This window comes from Sus scrofa, chromosome X, assembly GCF_054392235.1.
Source record: "Sus scrofa isolate SSC_HxYL_T2T_F1_AM1 chromosome X, Sscrofa_HxYL_maternal_Yorkshire_Landrace_v2.0, whole genome shotgun sequence".
NCBI classification, from domain to species: domain Eukaryota; kingdom Metazoa; phylum Chordata; class Mammalia; order Artiodactyla; family Suidae; genus Sus; species Sus scrofa.
Window position 1 is genome coordinate 51104064 of NC_139401.1, and position 18636 is coordinate 51122699.

General features: G+C 36.7%; 1 pseudogene; it reads left to right on the forward strand.

The window, feature by feature from the left end:
* Positions 1-4208: 4208 nt before the first annotated feature.
* Positions 4209-5858, forward strand: LOC100521482 (T-complex protein 1 subunit zeta-like; annotated as a pseudogene).
* Positions 5859-18636: the final 12778 nt, after the last annotated feature.

Below are 18636 nucleotides of genomic sequence, written 5' to 3' on the forward strand. Positions count from 1 at the left end.
TTGGATTTTATGTTCAACTTTATGTTTCTATTTCTTGCATTGGTTTATGTATATCCTTTTTTTAAATTTTTTATTTTTTCCTGCTGTACAACATGGGGATCAAGTTATCCTTACATGTATACATTACATTTTTCCCCCACCCTTTGTTCTCTTGCAACATGAGTATCTAGACATAGTTCTCAATGCTACCCAGCAGGATCTCCTTGTAAATCTATTCCAAGTTGTGTCTGATAACCCCAAGCTCCCAATCCCTCCCACTCCCTCCCCCTCCCATCAGGCAGCCACAAGTCTTTTCTCCAAGTCCATGATTTTCTTTTCTGTGGAGATGTTCATTTGTGCTGGATATTAGATTCCAGTTATAAGTGATATCATACGGTATTTGTCTTTGTCTTTCTGACTCATTTCACTCAGGATGAGATTCTCTAGTTCCATCCATGTTGCTGAAAGTGGCATTATGTCATTCTTTTTTATGGCTGAGCAGTATTCCATTGTGTATATACACCACTTCTTCCGAATCCAATCATCTGTCGATGGACATTTGGGTTGTTTCCATGTCCTGGCTATTGTGAATAGTGCTGCAATGAACATGCGGGAGCATGTGCTTCTTTTAAGTAGCGTTTTGTCCGGATAGATGCCCAAGAGTGGGATTGCGGGGTCATGTGGAAGTTCTATGTATAGATTTCTAAGGTATCTCCAAACTGTTCTCCATAGTGGCTGTACCAGTTTACATTCCCACCCTTTTCTCCACACCCCCTCCAGCACTTGTTATTTGTGAACTCATTAATGATGGCCATTCTGACTGGTGTGAGGTGGTATGTCATGGTAGTTTTGATTTGCATTTCTCTTATAATCAGCGATGTTGAGCATTTTTTCATGTGTTTGCTGGCCATCTGTAGTATATCCTTTTTCAATTCCATACTATATTGATTGCTATAGCTTTAGAATAAATCTTGAAACCACAATCCTTCAAATTTGTTCTTCTTTTTCAAGAAAATTTTGGCTATTAATATCTGCTTTACGTATAAATTTTAGTATCAGTTTGTCAATTTCCAAACAAACAAAAATCCTGCTAAAATTTTGATTGGAATTGTATTGAGATTGCATTCTCCAAATTCTAGTAATGACATATTAACATTATTGACCTTGCAATCAGTGAACTTGGATTGCTCCATTTATCTTGACATTCATTTCTTTCATCAGTGTTTTATAGTTTTAACATACATATCATATCATACATATCATACATATCATACATATCATTATGTTATCATTTTATAAAAAATTTGTATCTATATTCAATAAGTATATTTTTCAAAGTTCCCTGGTGACCTAGCAGTTAAGGATCTAGTGTCATCACTGCTGTGGCTTGTGTCACTGCTGTGGCATGTGTTCTGTCCCTGGTTTGGGAACATCTGCATACTGTGGGAATGGCCAAAAAAAAAAAAAAGCAAGAGAAATATACTTCTCTAGTTTTCTAAGATGTCTATGTCTTTTGTATCAGATTAATATAGCTTAATAAAATATTGGGAGATGATGCCACATCACATTTTTTGGACAAATTTATTAAGGATTGCTATTATTTCTTCTTAAAATGCTTGTTAAAATCTACCAGTGAAGCAGTCTAGGCCTGGGCTTCTCATTGTGACAAGATGTCTGGTTTAGTATTTTACTTGTTATAGGTATATTGAGATTTTAATTTTTTATTGATTTTTTATTACTCAAATGAATTGATCACATCTGTAGTTATATAATGATCATAACAATCCAATTTCACAGGATTTCCATCCCATAACCCAAGCACATCCCCCCACCCCCCAAACTGTCTCCTCTGGAGACCATAAGTTTTTCAATGTCTATGAGTCAGCATCGGTTCTGCAAAGAAGTTCAGTCTGTCCTTTTTTCACATTCCACATGTCAGTGAAAGCATTGGATGTTGGTGTCTCATTGTATGGCTGACTTCACTTAGTATGATAATTTCTATGTCCATCCATGTTACTAAAAATGCTGGTATTTCATTCATTTTAATGGCTGAGTAACATTCCATTGCGTATATGTACCACATCTTCTTGATCCACTCCTCTGTCGATGGACATTTAGGTTGTTTCCATGTCTTGGCTATTGCAAATTGAGATTTTAATTTATCTCGAGTATTTCTTTCTAAGTTTGGTAATTGTTTTTCTAGGACTTTGTATATATATTTCAAGTTGTCTAATTTGATGGCATAAAATTGTTAATAGGATTTGCTATAATTCTCTTAATTTCTTTCTGTAGGGGCTAATGAAATTTTTTCTTTCATTCCTGATTTTGTTAATTTGTGTCTTCTCTGTTTCTTGGCAAGTCCACTTAAAGTTTTGCCAATCTTGTTGCTGTTTTGAAGAACAAACTTTTGATTTCATTGATTTTTTCCCATTGTTTTCTATTTTGTATTTCATAGGATATTGCTATAATTTTCACTATTTCCTTCTTTTGGATTGCTTTCAGTTCAGTGTACTTCTTTTTCTTATTTATGGAAGTGGAAGCTGAGGTTTTTGATGTGAGATATTTCTTCTTTCATAATATGGATATGTTCTATTTGTTTTATTCAGTTCAAAACATTTGAAGTTTTCCTTGTGATTTATTCTATGGTTCATGGATTATTTAGAAGTATGTTGTTTAATTCCAAATATTTGTCGAATTTCCAATTTCCCTCCTCTTTTTGATTCATAATTTTTAATTTGATTTTTCTGGGTGAAACTACTTTCTAGGATTAATTCCTTTTAAATATTTTAAGGTTTGTTTTATGACCTTAAACGTCATCTATCCTGGAGAATGTTCCATGTACATTTGAAAAAAATGTGTATTTTGCTTTTGTTGTATGGTGCATTTTAAAGATGTCATTAAGGCTGAGTTGATTAATAATGTTTAGGGTGTACACCTTGATTTTTTGATGTATGAATACACTGTGAAATAATCACCGTATCAAAGCTAATTAACACATGTAATACCTTATATAGTCACTAATTTCTTCTTTTTTGGTGATAAAAAAATCTGAAGATCCACCTTTTTAGTACATTTCAAATATACAATATGATATTGTTAACTATAGTCATCATGCTATACATCATATCTCCAGAATTTATTGGTCTTTCATAATGAAACTCTATACTTTTTTTTTTTTTGGTCTTTTTGCCTTTTCTAGGGCTGCTCCCGCGGCACACGGAGATTCCCAGGCTAGGGATCCAATCGGAGCTGGGATCTGAGCCACGGCTGCAACCTGCACCACAGCTCATGGCAAGGCCGGATCCTTAACACACTGAGCAAGGGCAGGGATCGAACCCGAAACTCATGGTTCCTAGTTGGATTCGTTAACCACTGCGCCACGATGGGAACTCCCAAAACTCTATACTTTTTGACCAACATTACTCCAGTATTCCTTCTACTCTTTGTTTATATCAGTTTGACTATTTTAGATCCCACATATTACTGAGATCATATAGTATCTGTCATTCTGTTTCTGGCTTATTTCACTTAGCATATGTCCTCCAGTTTCATCAATGATGTCACACATGACAAAGTTTCCTTCTTTTTTTAAGGCAAATTATTTTCCATTGTGTAAATACATATTATATTTTCTTTATCCATTTATTTGTTGATTCACATTTAGGTTATTTCCATATCTTGGCTATTGTGAATAATGCTGAAATGAACATGGGATTGAAGAAGCTCTTTGAGATCCTGATTTCTTTTTTTTTTCTTTTTAGGGCCAAACTTGCAGCATATGGAAGTTCTCAGGCTGGGGATTAAATCGGAGCTACAGCTGGTGGCCTACACCACAGCCAGAGCAATGCCAGATTTGAGCCATGTCTGCAACCTACACCACAGCTCATGGCAACACCAGATCCTTGACCCACTGAGAGAGGCCAGGGATCAAACCACATCCTCACGGATGCTAGTCAGGTTCATTACTGCTGAGCCACAATGGGAACTCTGAGATCCTGATTTCTATTCCTATATCCAGATGTGAGACTGCTGAATTATATGATAGCTCTACTTTTTTTTTTTTTGCTATTTAGGGCTGCACCCATGGCATATGGAGGTTCCCGGGCTCGGGGTCAAATCAGAGCTATTGCTGCTACCCAAAAGACCCAGATAGCGCCTCCCAGCCATACTGAGCCAGCTGTGGGCTTTTAGCATGCCAGGTATCCCCATCTTCCTCTGCTGGATCAGCTATGGTGGCAGTGAAGACACTGAACCCCAAGGCCGAGGTGGCCTGAGCCCAGGCGGTGCTGGCAGTTAACACCAGTGTAGCCCAGGGGCTGCAAGATGTGCTGAGGACCAACTTGGGGCCTAAGGGCACCATAAAGATGCTTGTTTTTGGTGCTGGAGACATCAAGCTTACTAAAGGTGGGAATGTGCTGCTTCATGAAATGCAAATTCAGCACCCAACAGCTTCCTTAATAGCCAATTCAGCACCCAATAGCTTCCTTAATAGCCAAAGTAGCAACTGCCCAGGATGACGTAACTGGTGATGGTACCATTTCCAATGTCCTGATCATTAGAGAGCTCCTGAAGCAGGTGGATCTCTACATTTCTGAAGGTCTTCATCCCAGAATAATAACAGAAGGATTTGAAACTGCAAAGGAAAAGGACTTTCAGTTTTTGGAACAAGTTAAAGTAAGCAAAGAGATGGACAGGGAAATGCTTATAGATGTGGCCAGAACACCTCTATGTACTAAAGTTCATGCCAAACTTGCTGATGTCTTAACAGAGGCTGTAGTGGACTCTGTTTTGGCCATTAAAAAACAAGATCAACCTATTGACCTCTTCATGGTTGAGATCATGGAGATGAAACATAAATCTGAAACAGATACAAGCTTGATCAGGGGTCTTGTTTTGGACCATGGGGCATGGCATCCAGACATGAAAAAGAGAGTAGAAGATGCATACATCCTCATGTGCAGTGTGTCATTGGAATATGAAAAAACAGTAGTGAATTCTGGCTTTTTTTTATAAGAGTGCAGAAGAGAGAGAGAGAAACTAGTAAGAGCCGAAAGAAAATTCATTGAAGATAGAGTTAAAAAAATAATAGAACTGAAGAAGAAAGTCTGTTGTGATTCAGATAAAGGATTTGTTGTTATTAATCAAAAGGAAATTGACCCCTTTCCTTAGATGCTCTTGCAAAAGAAGGCATCATAGCTCTGCACAGAGGTAAGAGGAGAAATATGGAAAGGCTGACTTGCTTGTGGTGGGGTAACCCTAAATTCTCTCGATGACATAAATCCTGATTGTTTGGGACATGCAGGACTTGTCTATGAATATACATTGGGAGAAGAGAAGTTCACCTTTATTTAGAAATGTAACAATCCTCGCTCTGTCACATTAGTGATCAAAGGACCAAATAAGCACACACTCACTCAAATCAAAGAGGCAATAAGATTGTTTGAGGGCTGTTAAAAATGCTATTGATGATGGCTGTGCATTTCCTGGTGCTTGTGTGGTGGAAGTGGCAATGGCAGAAGCCCTGATTAAATACAAGCCCAGTGTAAAGGGCAGGGCCCAACTTGGAGTTCAAGAATTTGCTGATGCATTGCTCATTATTCCCAAGGTTCTTGCTCAGAACTCTGGTTTTGACCTTCAGGAAACACTAGCTAAATTTCAAGCAGAACATTCAGAATCAGGGCAAACTGTGGGTGTGGACTTGAACACAGGTGAGCCAATGGTAGCAGCAGATAACTACTGTATAAAGAAATAGCTTCTTCACTCCTGCACTGTGATTGCCACCAACATTCTCCTGGTTGATGAGACCATGAGAGCTGGAATGTCTTCCCTAAAAGGTTGAATTGAAGCTTTCTTTGTATCATCAGAATCATGAAGACTGTACAGAGAGTGATGCTAAGAATATAGCTGTGGAAATTTTGTCCCAATCTTCAAATGACTTTCAAAGGATTTTCTTTTTCCATATGAAAAAAAGGAGAGAACACTGGCACCTATTTAATTTCTGAAGTTCTGAAATTATAATCACAGTATTTAAAAAATTGCATGCAGTGTATACATATACAGTAGGCCATGTTTACCCAGTGAACAGGACATTTTGCTTTAGCTGCAGTGATATAAAAATACATGTTAGCTAAGCATATGTGGTCTACCTTGTTATTATATATTCCTTGAGAAGCAAAAAAAAAAAAAAAAAAAAAAAGAGAGAGAGAGTGAGCGAGCTTACACCTGCTGGCCTCTGCCACAGCCATGGTTACTCGGGATCTGAGCTGTGTCTGCTACCTACACCACAGCTTAGGGCAATGCCAGATCCCCCACCCACTGAGCAAGGCCAGGGATCGAACTGGCCTCCTCATGGATACTAGTTGGATTTGTTTCCGCTGTGCCACAACAGGAACTCTGGTAGTTCAACTTTTGAAGAATCTCCATACTGTTTTCCTTAATGCCTGTACCAATTTTACATTCCTCTCAACAATGTACAGGGATACCCTTTACTCCATATCCTTGCCAACACATGTTATTTTTTGTCTTTTTGATAATAATCATCTTGGCAGATAATATATATTGTAATTTTGATTTGCAATTCCTGCATATTTAGTGATGTTGAGCACCTATTTATTTATTTGCCTTCTTTGAAAAATGTCATTCCAGGTCCTATATCCATTTAAAAATCAAGATTTTTTTTCTTTTCATTTTTCGGTCTTATGTCTTTTTAGGGCCGCACCTGCAGCATATGGAAGTTCCCAGACTAGGGGTTGAATTGGAACCGTAGCTGCCAGCCTACACCACAGCCACAGCAACGTAGTATCCAAGCCTTGTCTGAAACCTACACCACTGCTCATGGCAATGCCAGATCCTTAACCCACTGAGCTGTGCCAGGAATCGAACCTGCATCCTCATGGATACTAGTTGGATTCATTAACCACTGAGCCATGATGGAAACTCCTTTGTTTTGGCTTTGAGTTGTATGAGTTTGCCAATATTTTCTTCCATCTTGTATGTTGTCTTTTCACTCTGTTGATTATTTCCTTTGCTGTGAAGTTTTTAATTTGTTTTAGTACCAATTGTCTATTTTTGCTTTTGTTGTCTGTGCTTTTGTTATCATAGCCAAAATAATGGTAAGATTGAGGTCAAGGAGCATTTTGTCTGTTTTCTTTTTGTTGTTTTACAATTTCAGATCTAATGTTTATTTCATATATATATATATATATATATATATATATATATATATATACACATATATTATTGAAGCGTAGTTGGTTTACAATGGTGTGTTAATTTCCACTGTTCAGCAAAGAGATTCAGTTATATGTACATATATGTATTATTTTTAATATTCCTTTACTTTTTTTCTTTTTATGGCCAAACCTGTGGCATATGGAAGTTCCTGGACTGGGGTTGAATTTGAGTTACAGCTGCAGGCCTATGCCATAGCCGCAGCAATATCAGATCTGAGCCGCATCTGCAACCTATGCTGCATATTGCTGCAATGCTGGATCTTTAATTCATTGAATGAGGATAGGGATCAAACCTGCATCCTCACAAACACTAATGTGAGGTTTTTAACCCACTGAGCCACAATGGGAACTCCTCAGTATTCTTTTCCATTATGATTTATCTTAGGTATATACTTCCCTGTGCTATACAGTAGGACATTGTTGTTTATCCCTTCCGTACTTAATAGTCTGTATCTACTAACCCCAAATCCCAGTTCATATCTCTCCCCCACCTTTGGCAACCACAGTCTGTTCTCTACATCTGTGAGTCTGTTTCTGTTTTGTAGATAGATTCATTTGTGTCATGTTTTAGATTCCATATGTAAGTGATATCATATCATATTTGTCTTTCTTTTCCTGACTTACTTCACTTAGTATGATAAGCACTAGTCCCATCCATGTTGCTGCAAATGGCATCATTTCATTATTTTAAAGGCAGAGTAGTATTCCATTGTATATATGTACCATTTCTTTATCCATTCATCTATTGATGGACATTTAGTTTATTTCCATGTTTTGGCTATTGTAAATAGTGCTGCTATAAACAGGGTATATGTATCCTTTTGAATTATAGTTTTTTTCCAGATATATGTCTAGGAGTGGGATTGTTGGGTCATATGGTAATTCTCGTTTTAGTTTTTTGACGAACTTCTATGCTGCTTTCCATAGTGGTTATACTAACTGACATTCTCACCAACAATGCAGAATGGTTGGAGTTCCCTTGTGGCTCAATGGATTAAGGATCCAGTGTTGTCACTGCAGTGGCTCCAGTTGCTGCTGTGGCCCAGGTTTGATCCCTTTCCTGGGAACTCCCACATGCCACATACATGGCCAAAAAATATATATAGGAGGGTTCCCTGTTCTCCACACCCTCTCCAGCATTTGTTATTAGTAGAATTTGTAATGATGGCCACTGTTATTGGTATGAGGTTGTACTTCATTTCAATTTTGATTTGCATTTCTCTAATAATTAGCAATGTTGAGCATATTTTCATTTGCCTATTGTATGTATGGCATCTTTGGAGAAGTGTGTATTTAGGGCTTCTGCCCATTTTTCAATTGAGTTGTTTTTTTGTTTTTGTTTTTTATTTTTATTTTTTATTTTTTTATTTTTTTGTCTTTTGTCTTTTGTTGTTGTTGCTATTTCTTGAGCTGCTCCCGCGGCATATGGAGGTTCCCAGGCTAGGGGTTGAATCGGAGCTGTAGCCACCGGCCTACGCCAGAGCCACAGCAACGCGGGATCCGAGCCGCGTCTGCAACCTACACCACAGCTCACGGCAATGCCGGATCGTTAACCCACTGAGCAAGGGCAGGGACCGAACCCGCAACCTCATGGTTCCTAGTCGGATTTGTTAACCACTGCGCCACGACGGGAACTCCTTGTTTTTGTTTTTTAAATTAAACTCATTTTTTATTAGGGTATAGTCAATTTACAATGTTAAGTCATTTCTACTGTACAACATAGTGACCCAGTCACACACACACACACACACACACACACATATATATATATATATAATATATACTACTGTATGACCCAGAAATCCCACTCTCGGACATATATCTGGACAAAACTTTCCTTGAAAAAGATACATGTGCCCGTATGTTCATTGCAGCACTATTCACAATAACTAAGATATGGAAACAACCTCAATGTTCATTGACAGATGAATGGATTAATAAGATGGGGTATATATACACAATGGAATACTACGCAGCCACAGAAAAGGAACAAAATAATGCCATTTACAGCAACATAGATGTTAACTAGAGACTCTCATACTAAGTGCAGTAAGTCAGAAAGAGAAAGACCATAGGCTATCACATATCTGGAATCTAATATATGACACAAATGAACCTTTCCACAAAAAATAAATGCATGGTCTTGGAGAACAGACTTGTGGTTGCCAAGGCAGAGTGGGAGGGAGTGGGATGGACTGGGAGTCTGGGGTTAATAGATGCAAACTATTGCCTTTGGAGTGGATAAACAATGAGACCCTGCTGTATAGCACAGGGAACCATATCTAGTCACTTATGATGCAACATGATGGAGGATAATGTGAGAAAAAGAATATGTATATCTATGTGTGACTGGGCCACTTTGTTGTACAGTAGAAAATTGGCAGAACACTGTAAACCAACTATGATGGAAAAAATAAAAATAATTAAAAATACACACACATGCATTCTTTTTCTCATATTATCTTCCATTATGGTCTATCCCAAGAGACTGGATATAGTTCCCTGTGTTTGTTTTTGTTTTTTAATTTTTTCATCTTTGGCCTGCCCTTGGCATATGGAAGTTCCTGGTCTAGGAGTCAAACCTGTTCCACAGTAGCAACCCAAGCCACTACAGTGACAATGCCAGAATCTTAACCCACTGCATTACAAGGGAACTCCTGTTTTTTTTTTTGTTTTTTTTGTGTGTGTGTGTGCTTGTATTTTTCTTGTTGAGTTGTGTGAGCTGCTTGTATATTTTAGAAATTAAGCCCTTGTTGGTCACGTCATTTGTAAATATAACATAGAAGACCATTCCATAGGTTGTCTTTAATTTTGTTTATTTTTTCCTTTGCTGTGCAAAAGCTTGTAACCTTGATTCAGTCCCATTTGTATATTTTTGTTTGGTTTATGTTGCCTTGGGAGGCTGACATAAGAAAACGCTGATACAATTTATGTCAGAGAATGTTTTGTCTACATTCTCCTTATGTCTTATGTTTAAGTCTTTAAGCCAGTAGTTTATTTTTTGTACATGGTGTGAGGGTGTATTCTACTTTCATTGATTTACATGCAGTTTTCCAAATTTCCCAGTACCACTTACTGAAGAGACTGTCTTTTTCCCATTTTATATTTTTGCCTCCTTTGTTGAAGATTAATTGATCATAGGTGTGTGGGTTTATTTCTAGGCTTTCTATTCTGTAAAATTGATCTGTATGTCTGTTTTTGTGCCATTGCCACAATGTTTTGATTACTGTAGCTTTGTAGTATTGTCTGAAATCTGGAACAATTATGTTTCTTTCTCTGTTCTTTCTCTTTAAAATTGCTTTGGCAATTATGGGTCTTTTATAGTTTCATATAAATTTTAGGATTATTTGTTCTAGTTTAATGTTTATTTCTTTAATACAGCTTTATTGGTTTTTGTATAAGATGTGAGATAAAATTCCAGTTTCAATCATTTGGATATGGATATCCAGTTTTCCAAACACCACTTATTGAAGAGAGTATCCTATACCCATTGTGTGTTCTTGGCACCATTGTCAAGGATCAGTTGACCATAAATGTATGGATTTATTTATGGGCTCTCCATTCTGTTCATTGATCTATATGTCTGTTTTAATGTCAGTACTAAACTGTTTTTCATTATCGTAACTTTAAAATATATTTTGAAATTAGGAAGTGTGATGTCTTTAGCTGTTTTTCTTCCTCAGGATTGCTTTGACTATTTGGGAACTTTTGTGGTTACATATGAATTTTAGTATTTTTTTTTTCTACTTCTGTAAATAATGTCATTGGGATTTTGATAGGAATTGTGTTAAATATATAGATCACTTTTGGTAGTATGGACATTTTGATTATATTTGTAATTTATGAATGTGGAGTAGCTCCACATTTATTCGTGTCTTTAATTTCTTTTTTCTGTTTTATAATTTTCAGTATAAAAATCTTTCAACTCTGGTTAATTTTATTCCTATGTATTTTATTCCTTTTTTGTTATTAAAAGTGGGATTATTTTCTTAATTTTTTTCCAGAGTATTCATTGTTGGTTAATAGAAAGGCCACTGATTTTCACCCCAGTTTTTAAAGTTTTATTAAAGTATAGTTTATTTACAAGTTTGTGATAATTTCTGCTGGACAACAAAATGATTCAGTTGTACATATACACACATCCATACTCCTTTAGATTCTTTTCCCACTTAAATTATCACATAATACAGGGTAGATTTCTCTGTGGCCCACTGGCCAATTATTCCATATACCTCAGTGTACATATGCCAATCCCAGGCCCCCATTTCATTCCCCCCAAATGTGTCCCCTTTGGTAACCATAGGTTTTACAAAGTCTGAGAGTCTTTTTCTGCTCTGAAATTGAGTTCATCTGTGTGTTGAACAGAGTTTGCATGTGTCTGGGTTTATATCTGGGTTCTTTATTTTGTTCCATTGGTCTGTATGTCTATTTTTGTACCAGAACCATAGTGTCTTGATTACTATAGCTTTGTAATATTGTCTGAGGTCTGAGAGAGTTATGCCTCCTGCTTGTTTTTTTTCCCCTCAGGATTGCTTTGGCAATTCTGGGTCTTCTATTGTTTCATAAATGTTTTGGATTTTTTGATCTAGTTCTGTGAAAAATGTCATGAGTATAGGGATTTTTATAGGGATTTCAATGAATATGTAGATTGCTTTGGGTCATATGGCTACTTTAACGATATTAATTCTTCCAATCCAGAAGCATGGAATATTTTTAAGTTTCTTTGAATCCTCTTTAATTTCCTTGATTAATGCTTTATAGTTCTCAGCATGTGTCTTAGACTTCCTTGATCAGGTTTATTCCTAGGCATAGTAATTTTTTGGGGTGCAATTTTATTTTTTTATTTTAAATTAAAAAAAATTTTTTTTGGCTGCCCTGTGACATAGGGAGTTCCCTGGTCAGGGATCAGATCTGAGCCACTGTTGTGACCTAAGCCACAGCTATGGCAAAGCCAGATCCTTAACCCACTGTGCCAGGCCAGAGATAGAACCTGCATCCCAGTGCTCCCAAGATGCCCCCAATCCCATTGCACTACAGTGGGAACTCCTCAGGTGCAATTTTATTTCTTTATTTTATTTTTTATTATTTTTCTTTTTATGGACACACCCTTAGCATATGGAGGTTCCCAGTCTAGGGGTTGAATCAGAGCTGTAGCTCCCAGCCCATGCCCCAGCCACACGGGATCTGAGCCGTGTCTGTGACCTACACCACAACTCATGGCAACGCCAGATCCTTTAACCCACTAAGCAAGGCTAGAGATTGAACCTATGTCCTCATGGATATTAGATTCATTTCCACTGAACCAAAATGGGAACTCCCTTAGGTGCAATTTTAAAAGGTATTGTATTTTTATATTCCTCTTCTAATATTTTATTGTTAACATACCAAAATGCAACTGATTTCTGATTGTTAATCTTATATCCTGCTACTTTGCTGAATTCATTGTTTGAGTAGTTTTTGTGTGCCGTCCTTGGGGTTTTCTATATATAGTATCATGTCATCTGCATACAGTGACAATTTTATCTCTTCTCTTCCAATTTGGATGCCTTTTATTTCTTTTGTTTGGCTGATTGGTGACTTTTAATACCATGTTGAATAAAAGTGGTGAGAGTGAGCATCCTTGTCTTATTCCAGATTTTAGTGGGAAGGCTTTCAGCTTTTCTCCATTGAGTATTATACTGGCTGTGGGTTTGTCATCTATGACTTTTATTATGTTATGTTCCCTTTATACCCACTTAGTAAGAGTTTATAATATGAATGAATGTTGGATTTTGTCAAGTGCTTTTTCTGTATCTATTGAGATGATCATATGTTTTTCTTTTTTTATGTTTTTTTGGTTAGTGTGGTGAATGATGTTGATTGTTTTGCCTATGTTGAACCATCCTTGTGAACTTGGGATTAATCCCACTTGGTTGTGGTATATGATCTTTTTGATATGTTGTTGGATTTATTTGGAAAAATTTTGTTGAGAATATTTATGCCTATATGCATCAAAGATATTGGCCCATAATTTTAATTTTTGGTAGTATTTTTCTCTGATTTTGGTATTAGAGTGATAGTGGATTCATAAAATGCCGTGGGAGGCGTTTTATTCTTCTTCAACATTTTGAAAAAGTTTAAGAAAGAGATGTATAAGTTTTTCATTCTTTCGTAGAATTCGCCTGTGAAGCCCTCTGGTCCTGGATTTTGTTTGTAGGGGGTGTTTTTCATTAAATATTCAGTTTCTTTTCTAGTGATCAGTCTGTTCGAATGATGTATTTCTTCTTGATTTAGTTTTGGCAGGCTGTATGTCTCCAGAAAGTTGACCATTTCTTCTAGGTTGTCAAATTTGTTGGCATATAATCTTTCATAGTATTCTTCTAATGGTTTTTTGTATATCTACAGTATCTGTTGAGATATCTCCTTTTACATTTCTTATTTTGTTTACTTGAGTTCTTTCTCTCCTCTTCTTGGTTAGTCTGGCCAGAGGATTTCGACATTGTTTACCCTTTCAAAGAACTGGCTTTTGGTTTTATTGTTTTTTGAATCTCTATTTTGTTGATTTCCTCTCTGATCTTTAGGATTTCCTTCCTTCTGCTGACTTCAGGTTTCGCTTGTTATTCTTTTTCTAATTCTTTTAGGTGGTAGGTTAATTTGTTGATTTGAGACTTTTCTTCTTTTTTGAGGAAGGCCTATATCACTATGAACGTCCTTCTAAGAACTGCTTTTGAGGCATCTATCTCATAGATTTTGAATGGTTGTGGTTTCATTATCATTTGTCTCAAGGTATTTTTAAATTTCCTTCTTGATTTCCTCATTGACCCATTGGTTTTTTAGTAGCATGTTTTTTAGTCTCCATGTAGTCAGTTTTTTCCTCATTTCTTTTTCTGTGGTTCATTTCTAGTTTCACGCCATTGTGGTCAGAGAATATGCTTGAAATAATTTCTATAGTCTTAAATTTGTTGAGGTTAGATTTCTATCCCAGTATGTGGTTAATTCTTAAGAATGTTGCATGTGCACTTGAAAAGAATGTATATTCTGATTTTTTTCAATGTAATATCCTGACAGTGTCCATCAAATTTAACTTTTCTATTATGTCCTTTAGGATCTCTGTTGTCTTCTTGATTTTCTGTCTAGTGGATCTGTCCATTGATGTGAGTGAGGTGTTAAAGTCTCCTACTATGATTGTATTCCCATCAATTTCTTCTTTTATGTCTGTTAGGATTCATTATAGGTATCTGGGTGCTCCTGTATTAGTGGCATATATATGGACCAGTGTAATATCATCTTCCTGAATTGATGCTCATATCATTAAATAGTGTCCTTCTTTGTCATTCTCTATGGTGTTTGTTTTAAAGCCTATTTTGTCTCATATGAGTATTGCAACTCCTGCTTTCTTGCTTTCCATTCACATGGAATATCTTTTTCCATGTCCTCAGTTTCAATTTATATGTGTGCTTTGCCCTAAGGTCAGTCTCTTGTAGGCAGCAGCATATTGTAAGGTCTTTTTTGTCCAGTTGCCACTCTTTGTCTTTTGATTGGAGCATAGAGTCCATTGACATTTAAGGTAATTATTGATAAATATGTATTTACTGCCATTTTAAAACTTGTTTTCCAGTTGATTCTATGTTTTTCCTTTGTTCCTTTCTTTTCTTTTCTTTTTTTGGTTGGATGATTTCCATTTATTTTAGGGTTGTGTCCTCTTCTTTTTAGTTTTTGTGAATGTAGTGTTTGCCTTTTCTGTTTCTCTCCTTCCTTCCTTCCTTCCTTCCTTCCTTCCTTCCTTCCTTCCTTCCTTCTTTCCTTCCTTCCTTCCTTCCTTCTTTCTTTCTTTCTTTCTTTCTTTCTTTCTTTCTTTCTTTCTTTCTTTCTTTCTTTCTTTCTTTCTTTCTTTCTTTCTTTCTTTCTTCCTTTCTTCCTTTCTTCTTTCCTTCAGGGCTGCAGCTGTGGTATATAGAATTTCCCTGGCTAGGTGTTGAAACAGAGCTACAGCTGCTGGCCTATGACACAGCCTCATCAGTGCTGGATTCTAGCTGCATCTGCACACTACACCACAACTGACTGCTATGGTGGGTCCTTAACCCAGTGTGTTAGGCCAAGGGTCATATCCATATCCTCATGGATACTAGTTGGGCTCCTTACTGCTGAGCCACCAGAGAGACTTCTGGTATAGTTTGGTTTTGATTTGTCATTGCCCTGTTTTTCAAGTGTGTTAACCCCTTCCTATATCTGCTTGCTTTAGGCTGATAGTCATGTAGGCTCAAACACATTCTAAGTAAGAGTCTAGATTTTCTTACTTTCCTTCCCCACATTTCATGATTTTGATGTCTTTCTTTAATATCTTCATGTTTATCTTTTTGATGTTCCTTGTGCATATCATCACTTTTACAGTATTTTTTTTTCCTTTTAGATCTGTATACTGGCTTATTTTAGTGATTATTTTCCAACTGTGATTTGCCCTATCCTATTTCTTCTTATTTCTTTCTTTTTTGGAGGAGCCCTTTCAGTATTTCTTTTAGAATTGGTTTAGTATTGCTGTATTCTATTGTTTCTTTTTGTTGTTGTTGTTGGAAAAATTCTTTATTTCTCCTTCTATTTTAAATGATATTCTTGCTGGGTAGGGTACTCTAGGCTGCAAATATTTCCCATTTAGACTCTGAATATATATTGCCACTATCTTCTGGCCTGTAGTGTTTCTGTAGAGAAATCAGCTGATAGCATAATGGGGGTTCCTTTATAATTAACTCTTTGTTTTTCTCTTGCTGCCTTTAGAATCCTCTCTTTATCTTTTGCTATTTTTATTATAATTTGCCTTGACATGTGTCTGTTCAGGTTCAACTAGGTTGAGGCCCTCTGTACTTCCTGTATCTTGATATCAGTTTCCTTTAGATTTTGTAAGTTTTCAGCCATAAATTCTTCAAACATATTTTCAATCCCCTTTTCTTTTTCTTCTCCTTCTGGAATCCCCATTATGCATAGATTGGTACACTTTATATTATCCCATAGGTCTCTTTTATTGCTTTCACGTTTTATTCATTTGGTTTTCTGTCTGCTTTCATGATTGGATGATTTCCATGATTCTATCTTCAGTTTTTTTCCCAGTCATATAGCATTGTAGTTGGAAAAGATGCTTGATATGATTTCAATTTTCTTAAAGTTATTGAGGCATGACTTGTGGCCCAGAATGTGATCAATCCTAGAGAATGTTCCATGTGCACTTGAGAAGAATGTGTATTCTGTTGCTTTTGGATGGAAAGTCCTATAAATATCTATTAAGTCCATCTGGTTTAATGCTTCTTTTAGGGCCTGTGTTTCCTTGTTGATTTTCTGTCTGGATGAACTGTCCATTGCTGTAAGTGGGGTGTTGAAATCCCCCGCTATTATTGTGTTACTGTCAATTTCTCCTTTTAAGCAGTTGCTTTATATATTGTAGTGATCCTACGTTGGGTGCATATATATTTACAATTGTTATATCTTCTTCTTGGATTGATCCTTTCACCATTGTGTAATGTCCTTCTTTACTTATAATATTCTTTATTTTAAGGTCCATTTTGTGGTATAAGTATTGCTACTCCAGCTTTCATCTTTTTAAATAATGATTTTATTTTTTCCATGATAGCTGGTTTACAGTGTCCTGTCAATTTTATACTGTACAGCAAGATGACCCAGTCACACATACATGTATACACTCTTTTTTCTCACAGTATCATGCTCCATCATAAGTGACTAGATATAGTTCCCAGTGCTATACAGCAAGATCTATTTGCTTAACCATTCCAAAGGCAATAGGTTATATCTATTAACCCAAGATTCCCAGTATATCCCACTCCCTCCTCCTCCCCTCCCCCTTGGCAACTACAAGTCTGTTATCCATGTCCATGAGTTTCTTTTCTGTGGAAAGTTTCATTTGTATCATATATTAGATTCCAGATATAAGTGATATCATATAGTATTTTTCTTTTTCCTTCTGACTTACTTCACTTAGTATGAATGTCTCTAGTTCCATCCATGTTGCTGCAAATGGCATTATTTTGTTGTTTTATATATGAGTAGTATTCCTTTGTGTATATATAAAAACATCTTTTTTTTTGTCTTTTGTCTTTTTGAGGGCTGCATCTGTGACATATGGAGGTTCCCAGGCTAGGGGGTCTAATCGGAGCTGTTGCTGCTGGCCTACAACAGAGCCACAGCAATGCCAGATTCTGAGTTGTGTCTGTGAACTATACCACAGCTCATGGCAAGGCTGAATCCTTAACCCACTGAGCAAGGCCAGGGATCGAACCTACAACCTCATGTTTCCTAGTCAGATTTGGTTCCACTGCACCACACCGGGAACTCTGTACAATATATTTTTAATCCACTCATCTGTTGATTGGCATTTAGGTTGTTTCCATGTCTTGGCAATTGTGAAGAGTGCTTCAATGAATATGAGGGTACATGTGTCTTTTTCAAGGAAAGTTTTGTCTGGATATATGCCCAAGAGTGGGATTGCTGGATTAGAAGGTATTTCTATGTCTAGTTTCCTAAGGAACCTCTATGTTTTCCATAGTGGTTGTACCAATTTACATTTCCTCCAAGAATGTAGGATGGTTCCATTTTCTCCACACCCACTCCAGCATTTGCTATTTGTGGACTTATTAATGATGGCCAATCTCACTGGTATGAGGTGGTACCTCATAGTAGTTTTGATTTGCATTTCTATAATAATCAGTGATGTTGAGCATTTTTTCATGTGCTCAACATCGCTGATCATAAGAGAAATGCAAATCAAAACTACCTTGAGATACCACCTCACACCAGTCAGAATGGCCATCATTCATAAATCCACAAATAACAAGTGCTGGAGGGGGTGTGGAGAAAAGGCAGCCCTCCTGCACTGCTGGTGGGAATGTAAACTGGTACAGCCACTATGGAGAACAGTTTGGAGATACCTTAGAAATCTATACATCTGTATATCTTCTTAGGAGAAATGTCTATTCAGGTCTTTTGCCCATTTTTCAATTGGGTTGTTAGATTTTATGCTGTTGAGTTGTATGAGTTTTTTGTATATTTTAGAGATTAAGGCCTTGTCAGTTGCATCATTTGAAATTATTTTCTCCCATTCTGTAAATTGTCTTTTTGTTTTCTTTTTGGTTTCTTTTGCTGTGCAAAACTTGTCAGTTTGATTAAGTCCCATTGGTTTATTTTTGCTTTTTTTAATTTTATTTTCCCACTGTACACCAAGGGGATGAAGTTATCCTTACATGTATACATTACATTTTTCCCCCACCCTTTGTTCTCTTGCAACATGAGTATCTAGACATAGTTCTCAATGCTACTCAGCAGGATCTCCTTGTAAATCTATTCTAAGTTGTGTCTGATAACCCCAAGCTCCCAATCCCTCTCACTCCCTCCCTCTCCCATCAGGCAGCCACAAGTCTTTTCTCCAAGTCCATGATTTTCTTTT